The sequence below is a fragment of the Lactuca virosa genome, chromosome 3 (assembly GCF_052849685.1).
Source record: "Lactuca virosa cultivar CGN04683 chromosome 3, Lactuca_virosa_CGN04683_v6, whole genome shotgun sequence".
Taxonomy (NCBI): Eukaryota; Viridiplantae; Streptophyta; class Magnoliopsida; order Asterales; family Asteraceae; genus Lactuca; species Lactuca virosa.
Window position 1 is genome coordinate 153,827,602 of NC_136428.1, and position 22,166 is coordinate 153,849,767.

Sequence of the window (22,166 nt, forward strand, 5' to 3'; positions counted from 1 at the left end):
GGGCTAAGGGAGACTCGTACTATGGGCTCGGGAGCATTCCAGTTACGGGCTAAGGGAGACTCGTACTGTAGGCTCGTGGGTATTACAATCTGTAGGGCTGTGGACCCGTTATGTGCTGTTCTGTTCAGTTTGTTATGAAATGTTATTGCTGACATGGTTATGTGGACTGTATGTGTATCGGTATTTTGGGGGTAACTCACTAAGCTTTCGGGCTTATAGTTTCAGTTTATTGTTTCAGGTACATCAGGGGATCGCGGCAAGGCGAAGGCATGATTGTACAGCTCCTCATATTATGTTTATGTTTCTGGGAATACTCTGATAAATAATATTTTGAAAACAAAGTTGTAATTTTTTGATGAACTTGACATGTTTTAAAAGTTTAAATTGGTTTGAAAATTTTGGGTATTACAAGTAAATCATGACGAAGAAATCTTATCGACCTTGTGGTGGACCTGACCAGCGCACAACCTAGTGTACCCAATCCTTCAGTCCTACACTCGACTCACACATACATGTGAATAAGGACTTAGTCTTAATTTCCCAAAAAATTCTCATTCATCATACAATACATCTTGCATGATTCCAAGTTTCTATCCAACTAAAACTTGGGTGATGAGAATCTTTCCTTATTTGGTAAATTATGACACTACCACAAATGAAAGAATCAAATCCATTTTCCAATATTGATTATCAATGGAAACATATAAACAACCATTTTTTTACAAATGCCATTGTAAGGATACTTAAAATAAATTAAATGAAAACCTTTTCTTTTATTTTAAAACTTGCGGAAAAATCTTATCCTTACAATGCAAATACATATGAAAAAACATGTTGTTGCCTATTCCTAAGCAATATATCATAACTCTTAAGTAGCAGCTCAAACTTCTGATCATCGAACCATGCGATAGAGATCCATCTTCATGATCAAATCAGCATACTCTTTCTTTAGGTTACCTTTGGTTCTTCCAAAACATCAAAATGTAATTTACATTATATCATGTATTAAGAATCTCCAAAAGAGACTTCATAGAGTAAGATAATGGACTTTACCTGAAGCAAAGTCAAACTTTTTGACTTTTACCATCGTTATGAACTTTTCAGGTAAATTCGGCAGCTTCGAAACCAATGTCCCTTCCTTTGGCAAAAGAAACCTATGGACCTTTTGGAAATGGTACACTTGATTGTCTCAGACTTATCCTTTCTCTTTACCATTGGTCAAATGACTTGACTATGGAAAATCACTTTCTATTAGGAAGAGAAATCTTTTCTGGACTTCCAATGTCAACATTGTTAATGTCCAAATAGGTTTGGGAAGTATATATTCCAATCTAATTTGCTTTAGCAATGCTCCAAATCATTGCTGATTTAGCAGCATCAACCAAATAGGTAAGATCACTAAGGGTCATGTCGTGATATGTCATCAGGGAGTGACTGAAGAACCAAGTCAACAGCGAGCTACCTCAAGACTTCGACACCCGACTCTCCCGGCTTGCCAATATGTGACTTAACCTCCAAGATGTAAGCACATATAGTGTTTTCTTGCCAATAGGGATTGAGTGACTTAGAACTTTTCAAGTCTTGAAACTTATGGGATAAGGAGAATTATTGGAGGAGGTGGAGGAAGTGAAGCATGATTTCCAGTACCATTAATGCACAACAAAGGGATTAATCTTTCACCTTCATTGCCATGTGGGATATCATCTTCATTAGGAAGGCTAGTTCCAAAAGATTTGGGAAGACCATAGTTGTCTGAAATAGACATTTATGAGGGAGAAATTCAAGTTTAGTTGATTTAAGTCCTTAATATAACGCCCAATATGAAATATTAAGGCTAGGACCCAACAAACTATTTATAACTGGAAGAGGGATGCCGTAATCCAAGTTATAAAATATTTGAAGGTAGGTAAATGACGATTTACCAATTTCCACCATGAAAATGAAATATAATTAAGTTCTAATTGGATTTGAAACTCCTATATCTTTTGAGATACATTGAATTTTCAATGGCATGTTTGAATCTCGATTGTGCCCTCTCAAATTTGTGACTGGGATGCCGAGGATCACAAACAAGGTGTGAATAACCATGCAAATTAACTTGGTACCGTTAACTTTATCAGCTAATTGATGTGCCGGTTAACCAAACGCGCTCCACCAATCTATGATAAATGTTAAGTTACCCTTTTCCACACATTTTCAGTCGAATGTTAGTGTGGTGGTTAACCACACACGCTCCACTAACGACTTAGCAAAGGTGTAAAGTGCAATTTCATGGGTTAGCACCATTTCACATTTTTCCTAAGTAACTAAGATTGTGAATTAATAAGTGTTTAGTTACTTAGTTTTTATCATTATACTTTTAATGAAGGGAGAATTAGAGACCTATCCTACCCGTTCATATAACGACCCTCCACCAGTCAAGGAAGCGGTGGGTGAGAGTGGACACCCATTAAACTGCCATTTTATAGGTTGTAACCTTATACCCCCTTAGAGACTGGCTTCGTGAATGAGGCCTACTAACGGTAAAATTTACTTTATCTTATACATATCTATATAATTAAAATTATAATAATAGTATAAGGGTTGAATTTTAAACTTTTAAAATTCTAGGGTTTGATTTGGAATTAAAGCACTCATAAGCAAAAATTTACAAATTCCAAAACTTGAGGGCAAGTATTGAAACTATTGAAAACTCTTGGATTTTCATAACTTATGAGTTTAATTAATGTTTTAAAAACCTTAATGAAGAGACTCTTGAACATCCATAACTTGAGGACAAGTTATGAAGTCCATAAAACTATTTATGAGAAAAAGACTCTTTATTTTGTAACCTATGGCACTTTTATGAGTTTTAAGATTCATAAATGTGACTTTTCATATAACTTGAGGACAAGTTACAAAAAACACATTTTATGAACTACTTTTAGATCAATTTGGATTGAAAACAACTAACACATAATTTTTTCATTAATCTAAATTAACTCATAAAACAAGGTAACACAAAAAAACTTTTGGTAATCCATAACTTGAGGACAAGTTATGGAGTTCATACAATTTCATTAAGATCAAGAATTACACTAACAAACAATTTGCGTATAATTCCTATGATCTACCAAAACTCATAATCATGAACAATCCATATCAACAATTTTCAAGAATAATATAAACATATATAAAACCTGCAACTTTGATAATGACTATGAAATTGGTTTACCATAATCATTACCACATCAAAACAAGTTTTATAAGTCGAAAACAGTTTAAGGTAATGATTCTAGGCCAATTCCAGCCTTAAAAGTCGAAAATATGCTGTCAGGGGCTTTTACTCGTCGAGTGTATGAACTTGCTCGACGAGTAGGATGAATTTCTTCATATACTCGGTGAGTCCATCAGTGGACTCGGCGAGTCCAGTGCCCAGGAAGCCAGAATTTTCAATTTTTAAGCTATTTCAGCATGTATAACTTGAAAACAAGCCTAGGCTCTGATACCACCATTGGGTTTTGAGCATTCTAACACTCCTAAGGTGTACATGCAACCCTAAATACATTGGATCTATGTTTTCTCTATTATACATGAAAATATCAATTTTCCAAGGTATTACCCTAACTAGCATACAATCATATGTACTAGGATAACAAAACTAGATAGAATACACACCTCTTTGTTGTAGCTTCATTCCATGGAGCTTAAGAGCCTAGTGCCCCAAGTGTGACACCTCAAATAGTTCACACAACATCATCAACATTTGGAATAACCATGAGAAGAGATACTTGACTCTTAGAAATCGGCTTGCCCTCTTGTGTGTTCACTAGTCCCTATTTCACCAACCAATGGGGTCATTATATAGTGTGCACATTAGGGTTACACCATGTAACCCATGACTTTACCCATTCCTTATGCTCCATGGGTTTTAACCTCCATGGAGTATCCATGGGTCACCACATGGGTTAAACCCAACATAAGGAATCATGGATCATAAGCCTACATATATAAGAATGAATGATATACACAATCAATCCCCATATGTTTAATTAGTCTCTTTTGATCACTAAATTAATTCCAAATTAATTCTTGATCAATACTAATTAAATAATATGATTTCATATTAATATATTAGAACTTATAATATATTAATATGTCACAAATATCCTCTTCTCACAAAAGGTCTATCCAAATTGTTCCGATGCCATGCAACCCAAATGGACAATGCCGGGTCGGGTCAAGTATGTACCAATTATAGTTATGGACTTAGACACTAATCCAACATTATTAATGCAGTAGGGTCTTGTGATTTCATACGCTTCGAGGCAGTTGAAGCCTCATGAGGTGAATTACCCTATACACGATTTGGAGTTGGGGGTAGTGTTGCTTTCCCTTAAGATTTGGAGACATTACGTCTATGGGGTCCCCTGTACTATCTACACAGATTACAATAGCTTGAGGTATTTGATGGATAAGACGAATCTGAACATGAGGCATCATAGATGGTTGGATGCGGTAAAGGATTATGAATGTGAGATCCTTTATCACCCGGGGAAGGCCAACATAGTGGCCGATGCTCTCAGCCGCAAGGTGGTCGCGGCTCCGATCAACGATTTGTGTTTGAGGATGACATTGATTATACCACTATTATAGTAGATTCGAGAAGCTTAGGTTGTGGCTATGAAGGAAGAACATAGAAAGAGTGAGCGCATAGTAGGCCAGGTGGCTTCCTTCGACTATGATAGCCGAGGATTATTAAATCTCCATCTGAGGGTGTGGGTTCCATATTAGGGTGGTGCGCGACAGATTCTATTGGAGTAAGTGTTGGGTTATGAGCATTCTAACACTCCTAAGTGTACATGCAACCCTAAATACCTTGGATCTATGTTTTCTCTATTATACATACAATTATGAACATCCAAGGTATTATCCTAATCTAGCATACAAAATAATAAATATAACAAGATAGAATACATACCTCTTTGATGTAGAATGTCTTCATGAAGCTTGAGTGCCTAGTGCCCCAAGTGTGACACCTCAAATGGTCCACACAACACCAAATACACTTGGAATAACTTGAGAGAAACTTGAACACTCCTTGAAATCGTCTAGCCCTCACACTCACACATTAGTGCACGATTTCTTGAGCCATGGGATTCTTTTATATGGTGGCTATTAGGGTTACACCATGTAACTCATAACTTTACCCATTCCTTATGCTCCATGGATTTTAACCTCCATGGAGTATCCATGGGTCACCCCATGGACTTAGTCCAACATAAGGAATCTTGGATCACAAGCCCATATATATAAGAATGAATGATTTACACAATCAACCCATATATTTAATTAGTCTCCTTTTGATCACTTAATTAATTCCAAATTAATTCTTGATCAATGCTAATTAAATAACCTTATTAATATATTAGAACTTATTATATATTAACCAACCTTAAGTGTTATTTCTCTCATTATAGTCTATCCAAATGCATGATGCCATGCAACCCAAATGGACCATACCGGGTCGGGTCAAGTCTTACCAATTATAGTTATGGACTTAGACATTAATCCAACAGTCTCCCACTTGGATAAGTCTAAAACTATTATTGCGTATGACTTCAGGAACCGATCAGCAATCGTAGCTCTCAAAAGCTTTTGTCGAACTCTGACCTTGTCGATGAACTCTGACCTTTGTTAATGACTTGTCCATTAGATAAGGGATCATATATTCCTCCATTCTAGATATCATATGGACTGAGACATGGATTATCAATAATTCTCTCTGTCCATTTGTTGTTTCCCGATTTCCGATTCATGATGACTGACTGATTGAACAAATCAAATCAGTCCTGGCTTGGCCAAGCACTCACATGTATCATCTTTAAATCATCGAGGGGCCCACAGATATCGCTTTTATCCCGAAGGTAAAAGGAATGGATAAACTTCGACTCATATGGCTTGTTCTACTACTTGTTGAATCATACACAAAGGCACGTTTTATAACATCGAGTTACCGAATGCGTTTTTGTGCAATCAATGTACAACCAACTCATAGTAACAACTCATATCTGTAGGTTTGAAGAATATAAGATATTATCATCTCATGATCACTCGTGATAAAATCCATGAAGTGATTCAAATGAGCGCGGGTTGAATCCAATACTCAGAACTTATGAGCACTCATGAGTGTTGTAGCACCACTTTGTCCACCAACTTGGACCTCTACAAACCAACCAATGACAGTCTTGATTCATATCTACTTCCAACATATGACCCACTGTGGATGGTTTGAATAACTTAATCATTCAGGAAGAGCGACTTAGTTATTCTGGAAGTCAAAACATGCAAAGTGAAACACAAGAATAAATGAATCAAATATGGTATCAATCCCTATGAATATAAATAAACACTTTTATTTATTACAATACTGATTACTCATTATTCATTGTTTCGGTTTTATCAACTTTATACTTGAATTAAAAACACTAGTTGTCCCATGCTCCAAGCATGTACACTATGTTTTTCTTAAACAATAGCTTTGCCAAACACCAAGTATGCACTCTATGTTTGTCTATGATCCTTACTTTGTGAAATAAACCAATTGAACATAATTTCAATGATTCTAATTCCACACTCCCAAATCCTTATCGAAAAATGTGAGAATTTCAAATTCCTATCATTTATCGAAATCTGTTTAGATTTTAAACTTATATGCACTGACCCTCCTGTAATGAATATGTACAAAGTCACAAAGACTTATCAACAGTCATTATAAGGTATTCCAATGGAGATCAACTCCTTGGAAACTAAGTCTCATATTCAAAGTACATTGCTTTGGACATGCTTCTTTCATTAAGTTTTCTAATCTTACACATATAACTTCCACCTATGGAGACAACTCCATATTATCATTTTGACTATCACTTCTGAATAAGAGATGCCTCTTTTCAGAATATGTCAATATGGTCCTTCCAAAATTAGCATTATACTTCCAACTGTCCCTGAGCAACCAATCTTTGGTAAACCTCAGATTGTCCTTGACAATTGCTTAATCATTTTAGTCATATCCAATTCTAGACCTTTTCCCTTCTTAATGCCTCTGGGCATTTGGAAAAATTTAGAAATGACAAATATTATAGCACATGCAATCGATCCTGTACCCAAAGCAAATGGTACACGATTCATGATGTCTAACATAAAGACATGATTCTAGACCAATCTTTTGCTACAATATTTTTATTTGCCATGTTTTCAAAATTTGACTATGAAGAGGGATGCCGTAATCATAATCGAATTTTGAGAACGCAATATATAGAATTTCCTTAAGTTGAACCAATCCAACATGAAATTCATATATATATATATATATATATATATATATATATATATATATATATATATATATATATATATATATATTCTTGACTAAAGATGATTAAGGTCTCAATCTAAGCCTTTAGAACTGAAATGAAGTATATCCTCTCCCTTAATTATAGCAAAACAACTTTTTCAATCCCTGCAGCCTCACGAATTGAAACTTTTGTTTTCTATAATTAACATTGCTAACTTGCAATACTAACAATAATTATCATGCTCCCACTAACATGATGATTATTAGCATAACACTTATGCTCCCACTAGCTTTGACATGTACTCAGAAATCAGCTGGACTTCTAGAAATCAATACTTTATTGACTTCCTTACCAAAGTTCAGATTTCTGATACGAGATGCTTTGATAAAACTTTATCAAAATCATACACCTTTCCTTAGATAGCATGCATGTGTGTCTAAACAGTTTCAGAACTATGAAAAGGGATGCCGTAATCATAGTCTCAATTGTTTAGACCTTTTGCCATCTGCTTCAAATCTACTTGGTGGAAGTGTTTCCTCACCATCATTTTCATGAATCGGAGAGAAACCTTATGACCCTTAGATTTTATGGTGTATGTGTTCTTATCCATGTGAATCGTCAAAACCATAGTCAAAAGACAAGGATAATGACAAAGCCAAACTCATATGGACTGAACTTATGCAATCTTAACTTCTTGCCACCTGGAAGTACCGGGCCTGCCATTGCTTCCAAGTTGTTATGCAACCGATTGGGAACTTTCAGAACTCCTATGCAAAGCCAACTTTAACTGGAATGGGCACAGAATATGTCAACACGATAGGTTATAAACCTCAAGTCGTGTGCTAGTGAAGAACCTCAGGTTTTATTCTTGATTAGTTCTTAAAATTCTTTTTAGGTTCTTGAAGACTTCCACTATCCTCTTAACATATAAGACTATCTTGCCAAATATTCAAGAGATAGTGCAGATTCTTTATCAAGACAAACACTTCACACAATTGGCCTGAGTTGGTCTTTGTTTTATCCAAAACATCACAACTTACCAATTTCAAATGTACAAGAGTAGGAAACTTTTACTCTTACATTTGACAAGTGTTTTAAACCTTTCTTTAAGATATGTCACTCAGGTTACAATCTTGGAGTATGACTCTAAGAATTGTTTCGGAACGAAGTTTGACTCATCTTCCTGATCTAACCATTTCAACAATTCATGACTCCTCTTCTTAGTCATAAGAATGCACTAAGATGACCTTTAGAGGACTAATTGTGATATGATTTCTAAATCATTAAGATGATCACAAACATGATACTAAAGTACTCTCCCATCTTTTCAGATTTGAGAAACTTTTATCTTTCTGCCTAATTTGATTCTTCCCATTCGTTCTGCCATACATTGAGACTTTTCCAATGTTTGAGAATTATACTTAAACTTGTAAGTATAACCATATTTACTAAACTTTAGTAAATCAAATAGTCTTAACGAGCTTTATAGTGGACATGACCAGTGCACAAGAATGTGTACTCGATCCCTTTAGTCCTTCACTTGACTCACAAACCCATGTGAACAAGTAATTAGTCTTGATTTTCCAATGCTTGAAAGTTCTCATTCATCATACTATACAACTTGCATGATTCCAAGTTTCGGTCCAATTGAACCTTGGGTGATGAGAATCTTTCCTTATTTGGTAATATTAGACACTACCACAACCGAAAGAATCAAATCCATTTTTCCAATATTGCTATCAATGGAATCTTATAAGCAACAACTTTTCACAAATGCCATTGTAAGGATACTTAAAATAAATAAAATCAAAACCTTTTTCTTTTATTTTAAAACTTTGCGAAAAACTTATCCTTACAATCCATATGAAAACCTTGTTTGTTATCTATTCCTAAGCAATATAAATATCATATCTCTTAAGTAATAGCCCAAAATTCTGATCACCGAACCATGCGATTGAAATCCATCTTCGCGATCAGAATCAGCATGTACTTAATAGAGTTAGACAATGGACTTTACCTGAAGTAGAGCCAAACTTATTGACTTTAACATCCTTAGGTAAATTTGGCAGCTTCGTAACCAATGCCCCTTCCTTTGGCAATAGTTACCTATGGACCCTTGATAATGGGACTATCTCAGACTTCGCCTCTCTCTTTACCATTGGGTCAACCGAGTTGACTATGGCCGATCCCTTTCCATTGGGAAGAGAGAGCTTTACTGGATATCCAATGTCATCATTGTCAATGTCCATAGCGTTTTAGGAAGTTGATCTTTGCAAATAGATAAGATCATTAAGGGTCTTGTGTTAGTCTGTTTCATAGGATTCCCAAAAGAACTCACTATGTGACTTAGAAAGTAGTTGAGCCACCAACTTTCTCAAGACTTTGACACCCAACTCTCCCGGCTTGTCAATATGTGACTACATCTCCAAGATGTGATCACACCTAGACCTTCCCTTGCCAATAGGGCTTGAGTGACCTTAAACTTTTTAGGAACTTGTGGGTTAGGGAGAATAATTGGAGGAGGTGAAAGAAGTATGATATCCGTGGGACATCATCTTCATTTAGGAAAGCTTGTTTCAAGAGATTTGGGAAGATCATAAATGTCTAGACCAGACATCTTTTTGGGAGATATTCAAGATAGTTGATTTAAAGTCCTTAATATGACACCCAATATGAAATATTAAGGCTAGGACCCAACAAACTATTTTATAAGTTAGAAGAGGGATGCCGTAATCCAAGCTATAAAATATTTGAAGGTAGGTGAATGACGATTCACCAATTTCCACCATGAAAAACGAAATAATTTATTAGGTTTTAATTGGATTTGAAAGTCCTAGATCTTTGAGATTCATTGAATTGTTCAAAGGCATGTTTCAATCTCGAGTGTGCCCTTCAGGTTTTGTGACTGGGATGCCGAGGATCACAAAACAAGGTGTGAATAACCATGAAAATATACTTGGTACCCTTAATATTTACCCCTTAATCAGTGTGCCGGTTAACCACGCACGCTCCACCGATACTATGATAAATATTAAGTTACCCTTTGGCTACCTTGTTAAGTCCAGGTTATTGTGCCGGTTAACCACACACGCTCCACTAACGACTTAAGCAAAGTGCAAAGTGTAATTTCATGGGTTAGCACCAAATTCACATTTTCCTAAGTAACTAAGATTGGGTATTAATAAGAGTTTAGTTACTTAGTATTTATCATTAATACTTTTAATGAAAGGAGAATTATAGTCCTTGTCCTACCCGTTCGGCTAACGACCCTCCACCAGTCAAGGAAGCGGTGGGTGAGAGTGGACACCCATTAAACTGCCATTTTATAGGCAGTAACCTTATACCCCCCTTATAGACCGGCTTCGTGAATGAGGCCTACTAACGGTAAGACTGACTTTACTCTTATACATATATATAAATAATATTAACTTATAATATTATAAAGTATAAGGGTTGAATTTTAACTTTTAAAATTCTAAGGGCTAACTTGGAATTAAAGTATTCATAAGTGAAAACTTTTCAAATTCCAAAACTTGAGGGCAAGTTTTGAAACTATTCAAAACTAATTAATTCCATAACTTATGAGTTTAAAGTAGTTTTAATTAAAAAAAAAAAAAACTCTTCAAGTTCCATAACTTGAGGACAAGTTATGGAAGACTTTAAACTAATTAATAAAAAAAATAACTTTTTTTTATTGTAACTTATGGAACTAATTAAGGTTACACTTTTTTTTTTAATTTAATGAAGAGACTCTTGAACCTCCATAACTTGAGGACAAGTTATGGAGTCATAAAACCATTTAATTAGAACTAGACTCTTCATTTTGTAACCTTTGCCAACTTTTATGAGTTTTATGATTCTTAAATGTGACTTTTCATATAACTTGAGGACAAGTTACAAAAACACACTTTGGAATCAACTCTTAGATTAAAATGGATTGAAAACAACTATTTCACACAACTTTTCTATTAATCTAAGAACAAGATAATTCAAATCATCAATCTTCAAGAAATTAGCATGAACATACAAACTAATAAAAATCTTGAAATTATGACAATTATCTTAGAAATTGGATTAGCATGAACATTACCACATCAAAAACAAGTTTACAAAAACATCTTAGGGTAATGTTCCTAGTCCAATTCCAGCCAAAACAATCGAATATATGCATCCAACTCGATTTTTCAGCTACTTTTGCAAGTATAACAAGAAAAGAAGCCTAGGCTCTGATACCACTGTTGGGTTATGAGCATTCTAACACTCCTAAGTGTACATGCAACCCTAAATACCTTGGATCTATGTTTTCTCTATTACACATACAATTATGAACATCCAAGGTATTATCCTAATCTAGCATACAAAATAACAAGTATAACAAGATAGAATACATACCTCTTTGATGTAGAATGTCTTCATGAAGCTTGAGTGCCTAGTGCCCCAAGTGTGACACCTCAAATGGTTCACACAACACCAAATACACTTGGAATAACTTGAGAGAAACTTGAACACTCCTTGAAATCGTCTAGCCCTCACACTCACACATTAGTGAACGATTTCTTGAGCCATAGGATTCTTTTATATGGTGGCTATTAGGGTTACACCATGTAACTCATAACTTTACCCATTCCATATGCTCCATGGATTTTAACCTCCATGGAGTATCCATGGGTTACCCCATGGACTTAGTCCAACATAAGGAATCTTGGATCACAAGCCCACATATATAAGAATGAATGATTTACACAATCAACCCATATATTTAATTAGTCTCCTTTTGATCACTTAATTAATTCGAAATTAATTCTTGATCAATACTAATTAAATAACCTTATTAATATATTAGAACTTATAATATATTAACCAACCTTAAGTGTTATTTCTCTCATTATAGTCTATCCAAATACATGATGCCATGCAACCCAAATGGACCATGTCGGGTCGGGTCAACTCTTACCAATTATAGTTATGAACTTAGACATTAATCCAACAGTAAGTGCACACGTGGATGTTCTCTATTCATCCCGGAGCAACAAAAATGTATAGAGACCTCCAGCTTGATTACTGGTGTCCATGTATGAAGCGGGATATGGCATAGTATGTGGAGAGGTTCTTGAATTGCAGGAAAGTCAAGGCCGAGCATCAACGTCCCCATGGAAAAATGGAGTCGTTGGATATTCCCGTTTGGAAATGGGAAGAGATAACGATGTATTTTATCACCAAATTGCCTAGGACGACGCGCATAGTGGATTCGATATGGGTCGTTGTGGATCGATTGACAAAGAGTACGCATTTTTTCCTGATTCAGGAGAGCATCTCTGCCAAAAAATTGGCAGACATATACATTCAGGAGGTTGTGGTATGACATGGGGTGCCGGTTTCTGTGGTCTCTGATAGGGATGTTCAGTTCACTTCCATGTTCAAGAAGAGATTCCACGAGGAGTTGGGTACTTGTTTGCATTTCAGTACTTTCCACGTCTCTCAGCTGCGGAAGTGTTTGATTGATGATTCCGCAGTGGCTCCGTTGGAGGATATTTAGGTGGATGACCGCCTAAACTACATTGAGAGACCGGTGACGATCCTTGACCGAAAGACGATAACCTTAAAGAACAAGGTTGTGGGATTGGTGAAGGTGCAGTGGCAGCACCGTAAGGGTTCTTGTTGAGAGAAGAACTTTGGGAAACAATTGAACAAAAGTTAGTACAAGTTGATAATTGCGGAATAAGTTAATCTCAAAGGATCATGATAGCTCAACAATAATAAGTTAGATGTTAGATTTAATAGATGCGGAAATGTAAAGGAAATGTAAAGGACAAGTTATATCAAGTAAACAGCTAACTGATACGAAACACGATTTGCATTCAAACACGAGTTAGTAAGTGAGATTAGTTTAAGGTGAAGATCTTTGATGACGATCAGTAAGTAAGATGGAAACATGAGATATGAGAAGTGATAAGAGATAAAAAGTAAAGAAGAGAATTCAGATATGTGATTAGAAATTGTAGATTTGGTAGTAGAGGTGTTTGATACAAAGTAAGAGCACTCTATTTATAGAGCCTCGGAGACTTACAATCAAGATAAACTATTAGTAAACTACTGACTAAAAAGACCATACAATGTCTATTGGATAAACATATGCTATCACGTCAGTACAAAAGATAAGTCTTCATTGTGGTAGAAGCAGAGTGATTGCGGTAGAAATAAAGACTTACGGTAGTGAAGAAGCAGATTGCGGTAGACAGGAAGAATTACAGATGACTAAGTTTAAGAGGGTCTCTTTTTGCTTCAACAGTTCTGAGTGGACATGGGAGCCTGAGGAAGAGATGAGGGAGCATTACCCATAGTTGTTTGCATACGCGGACTTCGAGGAAGAAGAATAATTCAAGCGGGGGAGAATTGTAACACCCGACTTGTCAGGTAAGACTCTTAACCATTTATCACATTTATTTCCTTGGCTTGGACCCGAGTATGTTGGGCGTACATAAGGTACGCCGCACATACTCCTATGCATGCATGAGGCGGGGAGTTCCTGCGTCAACCAAGGGCAAACCCTAATTTTAAGGGTTTGTACCCTATTTAAGCATATTAAGTCCTACAAGTCCTTCACCTTTTCAGCCTCCATTGCCCTCTTGAGCGATATCTCGAAACCCTAAAGCATTTTTCAAAGAGATTGAGCTTGTGTGGGTGTTTTGTGCGTATGTAGTGCTTAGTGAAGAAGAAGGAGACTTGTGGAGAAGCTTTGGATAAGAAGGATCTTGTAGATCCAGAGTTTATTCACCATTTATATTTTACTGGAGGTATAAAGCTCCTACCTTGATGATTCCTTGTGTTAGATTTAGTTTAGGGCTGGTTTTCATAATATAATGGTCCTTAAAGTGTTTTTTGAGAGTATAAGCTACTCCAAAAGGTTATAATGATAGATCTTAGTGTTTTTGATGTCCCTTGAGCATAAAAATGGTGTATTGATGGATTAAGCTCAACCATGCAAGGGTTGAAGGTTGTTTCATGGATTTGGGCCCATATTAGGCTCGTAATGCCTTTTTGGAATTTTGGTCTAGTTGGATTGGGCCTAGGTATGTTAGGCCCAATAAGGAAGAGTAAAGCAGCCTTTTTACCTTTAAAGCAGGGATTTAGGGTTTAGACTCTCGGTTTGGGTTATTGACCTAATTTCTAATTAGGGTTTTATTATTTATGAATTAGTGAGAGGATTTCACGAATCAAAATTCGAGTGTGATTTGATATCTTTAGTCTGAGGTGAGTTTCCTCCACTGTACTTGTGGGTGAAATAGACCCAATACCGGTTTATGCTTGTTGTCTTCGTGACATCCATTGATATGATTGTATGCTTAGCTGTAGGGGTGAAATAGACCCAATACCGGTTGAAAGATATCGAATGGAGTGAAATAGACCCAGTACCGGTTGAAAAATACTAAAGGGAGTGAAATAGACCCAGTACCGGTTGAAAGATACCGAAGGGGGTGAAATAGACCCAGTACCAGTTGAAAGATACTGAAGGGGGTAAAATAGACCCAATTATGCTTGATTGTTATGTATGTATAGTATGGGGTATTTTAGGTAAGCTCACTAAGCTTTGTGCTTACAATTTTCAGTCTATGTTTCAGGTACTTCCAGCTCGAAAGGGAAAGGTCCGTCTTGACAAGACTGCATCCTCCTATGTTTTCCGCATCACGTGATTTTGGGATTTTGTACTCTGATAATATTTTACTATAATGATCATCTATAAGAGGTTCTAGAGACTCTGAGGAGGGAGTGGCTATATGCCAAATTCTCCAAATGCAAGTTCTAGTTGTGCGAAGTACACTTTTTGGGAGACCTTGTCAACCAGAAGGGTATATTGGTCGATCCGGCCAAGATCGAGGCTGTGATGCAGTGGGAGGTTCTGAGATCTCCCTCCGAGATTTGGATTTTCCTTGGTTAGTTGGGTATTATTGGAGATTTATTGAAAATTTCTCCAGGATCACAGTTCCATTGACAAGATTGATGAAAAAGTCTACTACTTTCCTTTGGGCGCCTGAGCCGCAAGCAGGCGACATTTTAGACCTTAAGACAGAAGTTATGCGAGGCTCCGATCTTGACCCTGCCAGAGGGTGTGGAAGATTTCGTGGTGTACTGTGATGCGTCGATTTTTGGATTGGTTGTAGTTTTGATGTAGAGGGTTTTGTGATAGCTTATGCTTTGGGGCAGTTAAAGCCTCATGTGGTGAATCATCCCACTCATGATTTGGAGCTGTGGGAGATGGTGTTCTCCATCAAGAGGCAACGCAGGTGGCTTGATGTGGTAAAGGATTATGATTATCAGATCCTTTATCACCCAAGAAAGTCTAATGTAGTGGCCAATGTTCTTAGCTGCTAGGAGGATGGTACTCACATCAGGGATGGTTGTCTGAGGATGACAGTGATTACCCCACTCTTGGAGAAGATTCAAGACGCGTATGTCCATGTTATGAAATAGGAGCACCGGGAGAGTAAGCGCATAGTAGTTCAGGTGTCCTCTTTTGATGATGATAGTCAGGGATTATTGACCCTTCATCAGAGAGTTTGGGTTCCATACTTCGGGGGTATGTGACAGATTTTAATGGAGGAGGTGGATAAGGTGAGTTTTTCTGTTCATCCAAGAGCGAAAAAGATGTATAGAGACATCCAGCTTGATTATTGGTGGCCCTGCATGAAGCGGGATGTGCTTTGGTATGTGCAGAGGTGCTTGACTTGCAGGAAAGTCAAGGTCGAGCAGCATCGACCTCGAGAAAAACTAGAGCCTTTGGGTGTTCCCGTATGGAAATGGGAGGAGATTATGATGGATTTTATCATGTAGCTATCGCAGACTGGGCGCGGGGTGGATTCGATTTGGGTCATCCTACATCGATTGACCAAGAGTGAACATTTCATCCCTATTCAGGAGATAATTTTCACGGAGAAGTTAGCAGATGTCTATATCCGGGAGGTTATAGCACGACATGGGGTTCCGGTTTCAATTGTTTCGGATCGGGATGTTCGATTCACCTCTAGGTTCTGGAAGAGGTTCCATGAGGAGTTGGGTACTCGTTTTCACTTCAACACAACGTTTCATCTGCATACCGATGGTCAGAGCGAGTGGACCATTCAAACCTTGGAGGATATGATATGGGCTTGTGTGCTAGAGTTTGGTGGTAGTTGGTATACATATCTCCTATTAGATGAGTTTTTTTACAACAACAGCTACCACGCCAGTATTGATCGACCTCCTTTCGAGATGCTTTATAGGAGAAAGTATCGGACCCCGATTTGATGGGTTGAGGTCGGTCAATGAGTAATCGGCAACACAGAGGTGGTGCTCCATACTATCGAGTTGATCCAACAGATGCACGGGAGATTGCAGACCTTACAAAGCTGAAAGAAGAGTTATGATGATAGACGATGGTCATATTTGGAGTTCCAGGTTAAGGATATGGTACTCCTATAGGTGTCACCTTGGAAAGGTGTCATCCAGTTCAAGAATCAGGGCAAGCTCGACCCTAGATATATCGGTCCTTTCAAGGCTATTGTCCGAGTGGGTAGGTTTGTTTTTCGTTTGGAGCTACATGAGGAGCTCAGTCAGATTAATAACACTTTTCTCGTCTCTGAACTATGAAGGTTCTTGGTTGATGATTCAGCAGTGGTTTCTTTGGAGGATATCCAGGTGGATGAGTGCCTGAATTACATAAAGAGACCGATTGTGATCCTGGATAAGAAGATGAAGACTTTCCGAAACAAGGTTGTGGGTCTAGTGAAGGTGTAGTGGTAACACCAGAAGGGTACAAATTGGACATCAGAGCCCGAGGAGGAGAAAAGGAAACATTAAATGGAGTTGTTTGCATCGACATGCTTCGAGGACGAAGTCTTATTCAAGTGGGAGATAATTGTAATGCCCAGATCATAGCTAAACTTCTTTTAGACTAAATTGTGTTAGTTTTGCATAAATGACCACTACGCTAGGCATAATTAAGGGTACGCGGGGCGTACCTCGTCGAGACTTGGACACGGGGTTTCTCTATAGTATGTTGGGCGTACCTAGAGTACGTTGGGCGTAGTCATGGCAGATAGAAACCCTAAATTTTGGGTTTTAAACCCTTTAGAAACACCTTCTGTCCCCTTGTGGTCTCTTCATGCTCAACCTCCTTTCACCACAAAGCTAATATTCGAAACCCTGGCCTCCATTGGTGAAGTTCGAAACCCTGGCCTCCATTGGTGAAGAAGTCCATCATTGAAGCTTGGAGAAGCTCAAGCTTATAGATCCAACACTTCCATTATTCTTGCATGCTTCTGGAGGTATAAAGCTTGTATCGTTATGTTTGTTTTTCTACATGTAGATTTGGACCATGTTATGTTATGCTTTTGGTCCCAAGATTTTGGGCTTTTGAGGCTTGGGTTGTTCCAAATCGTCTTGAATATCTTTTCTGATCATTTTGAGCTTATAAAGTCATGAGGATGGAAGCTTGGAGACCCCCATTCATCCACGCATGGGATTTTGGGCTTTAGAGTATACTTTGGACTTAGGGTTTCGATTTGTGCCATATTGAGTCATGAAAAGGCATGAAGTTGTCGACTTTATCATTTAAGGCATTCCTAAGAGCTAGATATGTGATTTGGACATTCGATTTTAAAGTAATAAATGCTTAAAGTCGAGTTTTGGACATCAGTGTCGTACGTGTACCGTACCTTCCAGGTACGCGGGGCGTAACGGGCTTGGCCTGAATTTCCTCTCGGTCGTAGTCTTGTACGTTGGGCGTAAAGGTGTTACGCATGGACTATTCACTAGGAGGACTTTTGGGTCATTCTGAGCCTTAGACTAGTTTCGGCCTTGGGCCATGGCTTGTTGTGCTTTGTGTAGGAAAGGTAAAAGGGTATTTTACCTCTTGTGTGAGGGTTTATGATTTTGGCTTTTATTATGGGTTATTACCCTAAATAGTGATTAGGGTTGGTTTGAATGTGTTTTGTTTGAGTAGTCATTGTAGCAGCAGCTTGTATGTGACGGTTTATCATTGGAATGAGGTGAGTCTTCTCATCGTGTTTGGCGGGTTGAAGGCACCAGTGACGGCCCATTGATTTATGTTTATAAAATGCTAGATTTCTTTGTGAATCTTCCACGTATTGTGTGTATTTGTATGTATGCTTGGCGGGGCTCGATGCCAGATGGGGCCTGATGAATGTTTCGGGCAGGGTCGATCGTATGTTATTGAGAGATCTATATCGGGCGAGGCCCGATGTCGGGTGGAGCCGGATAGATGTCGGGCGAGGCCCATTGTATGTATGGTTTGTGTTATTTTGTGGAAACCTACTAAGCTTTGTGCTTTCGATTTAAGTACATCTTTCAGGTACTTACAGTTCGAAGGGGAAGGACCCGGCCTGATCATAGTGCATCCACCCGTTTTTAGCATTCTTTATGATTTTGTGATTGTACTATGATAACTATTTTCACATCGGCATGCTTTTGATGGTTGATATGAATATTTTCACTTATAATTTTTTGGATTACACCCAAGCCAAATAAACGAGATTTATTGAAATTGACTTTTAATCCAGGTGAAATGTGAAAACATTTGAGAATTGTTAAGAGGTTCCTAATACTTTCCATGTCCCGTTCACCTGTAAAAATCGCATCATCTACATAAAATAGATGAGAAGTATAAGGACCGTTATATAGGAGTTTAATCCTACGGAGTAAGGATTTGTCCCGAGCACTTTTTTCAGTTATGTATAAACCTCCCATCGCAATGATGAATAGAAATGGAGATAGTGGATCCCTTGCCTAATCCCCTAGGAGATAGGAAATTCTTTAGTGGGTGAGCCGTTTACTAGTACCAAAGCTCGCAAAGATGATAGACACCTCATTATCCATTGTCTCCATTTCGAACCAAAGTTCATTTGGTTCATAACCGAATCCAGATAATGCCAATTGACGGAATCAAACGCTTTCTCAAAGTCTACTTTTTACAACTTTTGGCCCATGAGAAAATTTCATTCATGATGAGGGGACCATCAAGAATATTCCTTCCTTCAATGTATGCAGATTGTACATCGTCTACTACCGATCCGATCACCTTCCTGAGATGCACAATAAGTATTTTAGTGATTATCTAATACATACAACCGATTAAACTGATGGGATGATAGTCCCTCGAGTTTAAAGGATCGTCCACTTCTGGGATCAGGGTTATGAATGATGAGTTGCAACCAGTGGCATTGTCCTAGTTTTTTTAAGGTGCTTAATATATCTTAATATATCAGCTTCCATGAGATTCAATTTAGCTTTGACAAGTTTTAAGGTGAAATCGTCTGGGCCCAGTGCTTTATCCCCAGCACAACAACAAACTGCTGATTTGACTTCTTCAATGGAAAAAGACGCCTCCAAGAACCTGTTCTGATCAAATGATAACTTCTTGAAATTTGGATTGAAAAATCTTGTCCTGTCCATTTTTCGTGGAATTTTTCAGCAAAAAAATTCCTGACCTCCGATTTGATTTCTTTTGGATCTGATACACAAACCCTATTCCACGAAAATAACGAGAATTATCGTCCATGTCTTGAATTCATTTGACTTTGGCTTTCTATTGGACATCAAGTTCGAACATTCTTTCAAGTTCTAAAATCTTCACCTTGTTGCTTCTCCAGGAATATCTTTCTTCATCTGTTAGCACCTTGATTTAACTATTTTTTTCCAAGTTATCCACTTTGTTCTTCAATTGTGAAATGTTACCATTATTGTGTTTTTGCTTTCACCTGTACTCTAATTAGATAGAATTTTCTTTACATGTTTGAATTTGGCTAGCAGATATCTATCAGCTGAACCGTAGCCACTAAACGAGTGTCATGTGTTATCATACACCTCACTAAAGCTAGTTCTGAGCAACCAAGAGTTAAAAAAATGGAAGGGGGGGGCAAAGAAACTCTAGAAGATACGCAAAATTGATTCAGTTGGTCTACAGGAAAATCAAGTTACTGACTTCAACCAAATTGATATTGAAGGTTGTTGGGGTTCTAATAATTTTATGTTTGAAGCAGTGAATTCAACATGAAGATCTGCTTGGATGATGTGTATTTGGGACCCCTCCATATATTCCAAGCTCAAATCCAAAACCTCCAGATATTACACAGCCAATTTCGGTCAATGGAAAATGTTTCAAAGAACAACAATAATTGTCAATGTTTATGCCCCTCAATCGATCCCTGATAAGTGTGCCTTATGGAAGGAATTACATGAACTAATGAATAATATTTTAGGGAATTGGATGTTCTTCAGAGACTTCAATACGGTTCGGAAACCTTAAGATATATTTAACTCGAGATTTTGCATAGCTTTAACAAGGGATTTCAATAGTTTCATTGCAGATGCTGGATTACAAGAATTCCAAATGGGTGGTCGTAAATATACGTTTCTAAGGGAGGATGGGTTTAAGCTTAGTAATATATATATATATATATATATATATATATATATATATATATATATATATATATATATATATATATATATTTGTGTGTGTGTGTGTTCAAATGAGAACAATTCTTATTTTTAGAACATTTGAGAACAATACTAGACCACTCAATTTTTTGTAACTAAAATGTTAAAAAATATTAATATAAATCAAAATACAATCTTAAATAAAATCCATGTACCCAACCCCCCCCCCCCTCTGGATCTACCGATAAAAAAACACCACAAACACAACAGAGATCATCGGGCATCGCCGTCGCCGGAACCACTGCACCTTCGCCTCTTCCCTCTCTCTCTCTCTCTCTCTCTCTCTCTCTCTCTCTCTCCGTATTCAAGTGATTTTTGGAGTCAAACATGTACTTTAACTCCCATCTTCTCCATTTTCCACTACCGACCGTAGCTTAATGTCATATCTTTTACAATCATTCACCTAGAGTTTCGAAAGCTAATTACGATATATTCAATATCGAGGCACTTTTGGAGTTAGCTGTCCCCGGGTCCGCTTTAATTTACGCCGTATTCGATGCACTTTTCGAATATTGGTCTACTGATTCCAATAAAAATGATTTTATCCAACATGTTCTCTACCTCGAATCCTACTCGAAGCTAGCAAGAGATCCATTCGTGAATGCTCCTCCATGCATAATGCATTTGTCTGGCCTCTCCCTTCCGACCTCAGAATCAAGGTACTTCCATTTCTATTTTGATATGTTGATTTTTCATTAATAAATGCATGATTGAAGTTGGTATATTTGATTTGAAGTATCAAAGAGAGAATATAAATCTCTAAACCCCCACCAACTTTGCACTCAACGTTTTGTATTCAGCATTGCAGGCATGTTTTCCTTCTTCTCTTCTGCGTTTAAGTTATATTCTCTATTTGATTCTTCAGCATAATATGTAGCTCTTCACTTGTTATCTTCATAAAAAGCCATTACACTAATTTCCTTTGAAGTCCGGACTGCAGACTACAATCATATTAGAAATCATGATCATCATATGATCATCGAAATTTTAGTGGCAGTTCTATTACTTGATAGGTAGGATGGAGATCAATTAGAACTACTGTATAGCTGATGATTGAATATTCGTAATAAAATCTTGATCATCACATATTTGTTGAATCTACTATAGTTATATTGGTCAAACTAAGCATTTATTTCTAGAACATAATTGGGATTGTTTGTGCACTTGTAGAGAGTGATGAAGGGTAGGATCGAAATTAAATACAAAAGAGGAGTTGGAGAACTGAAATTATCCATAAGTGCCTTATATTCGCTATTATTCACAAGTATTGTATATCTTATAGGGGTAAAAAAGACAAGAAAACTAAAGATTATGATTAGACCAACTTAAAATTGCCTA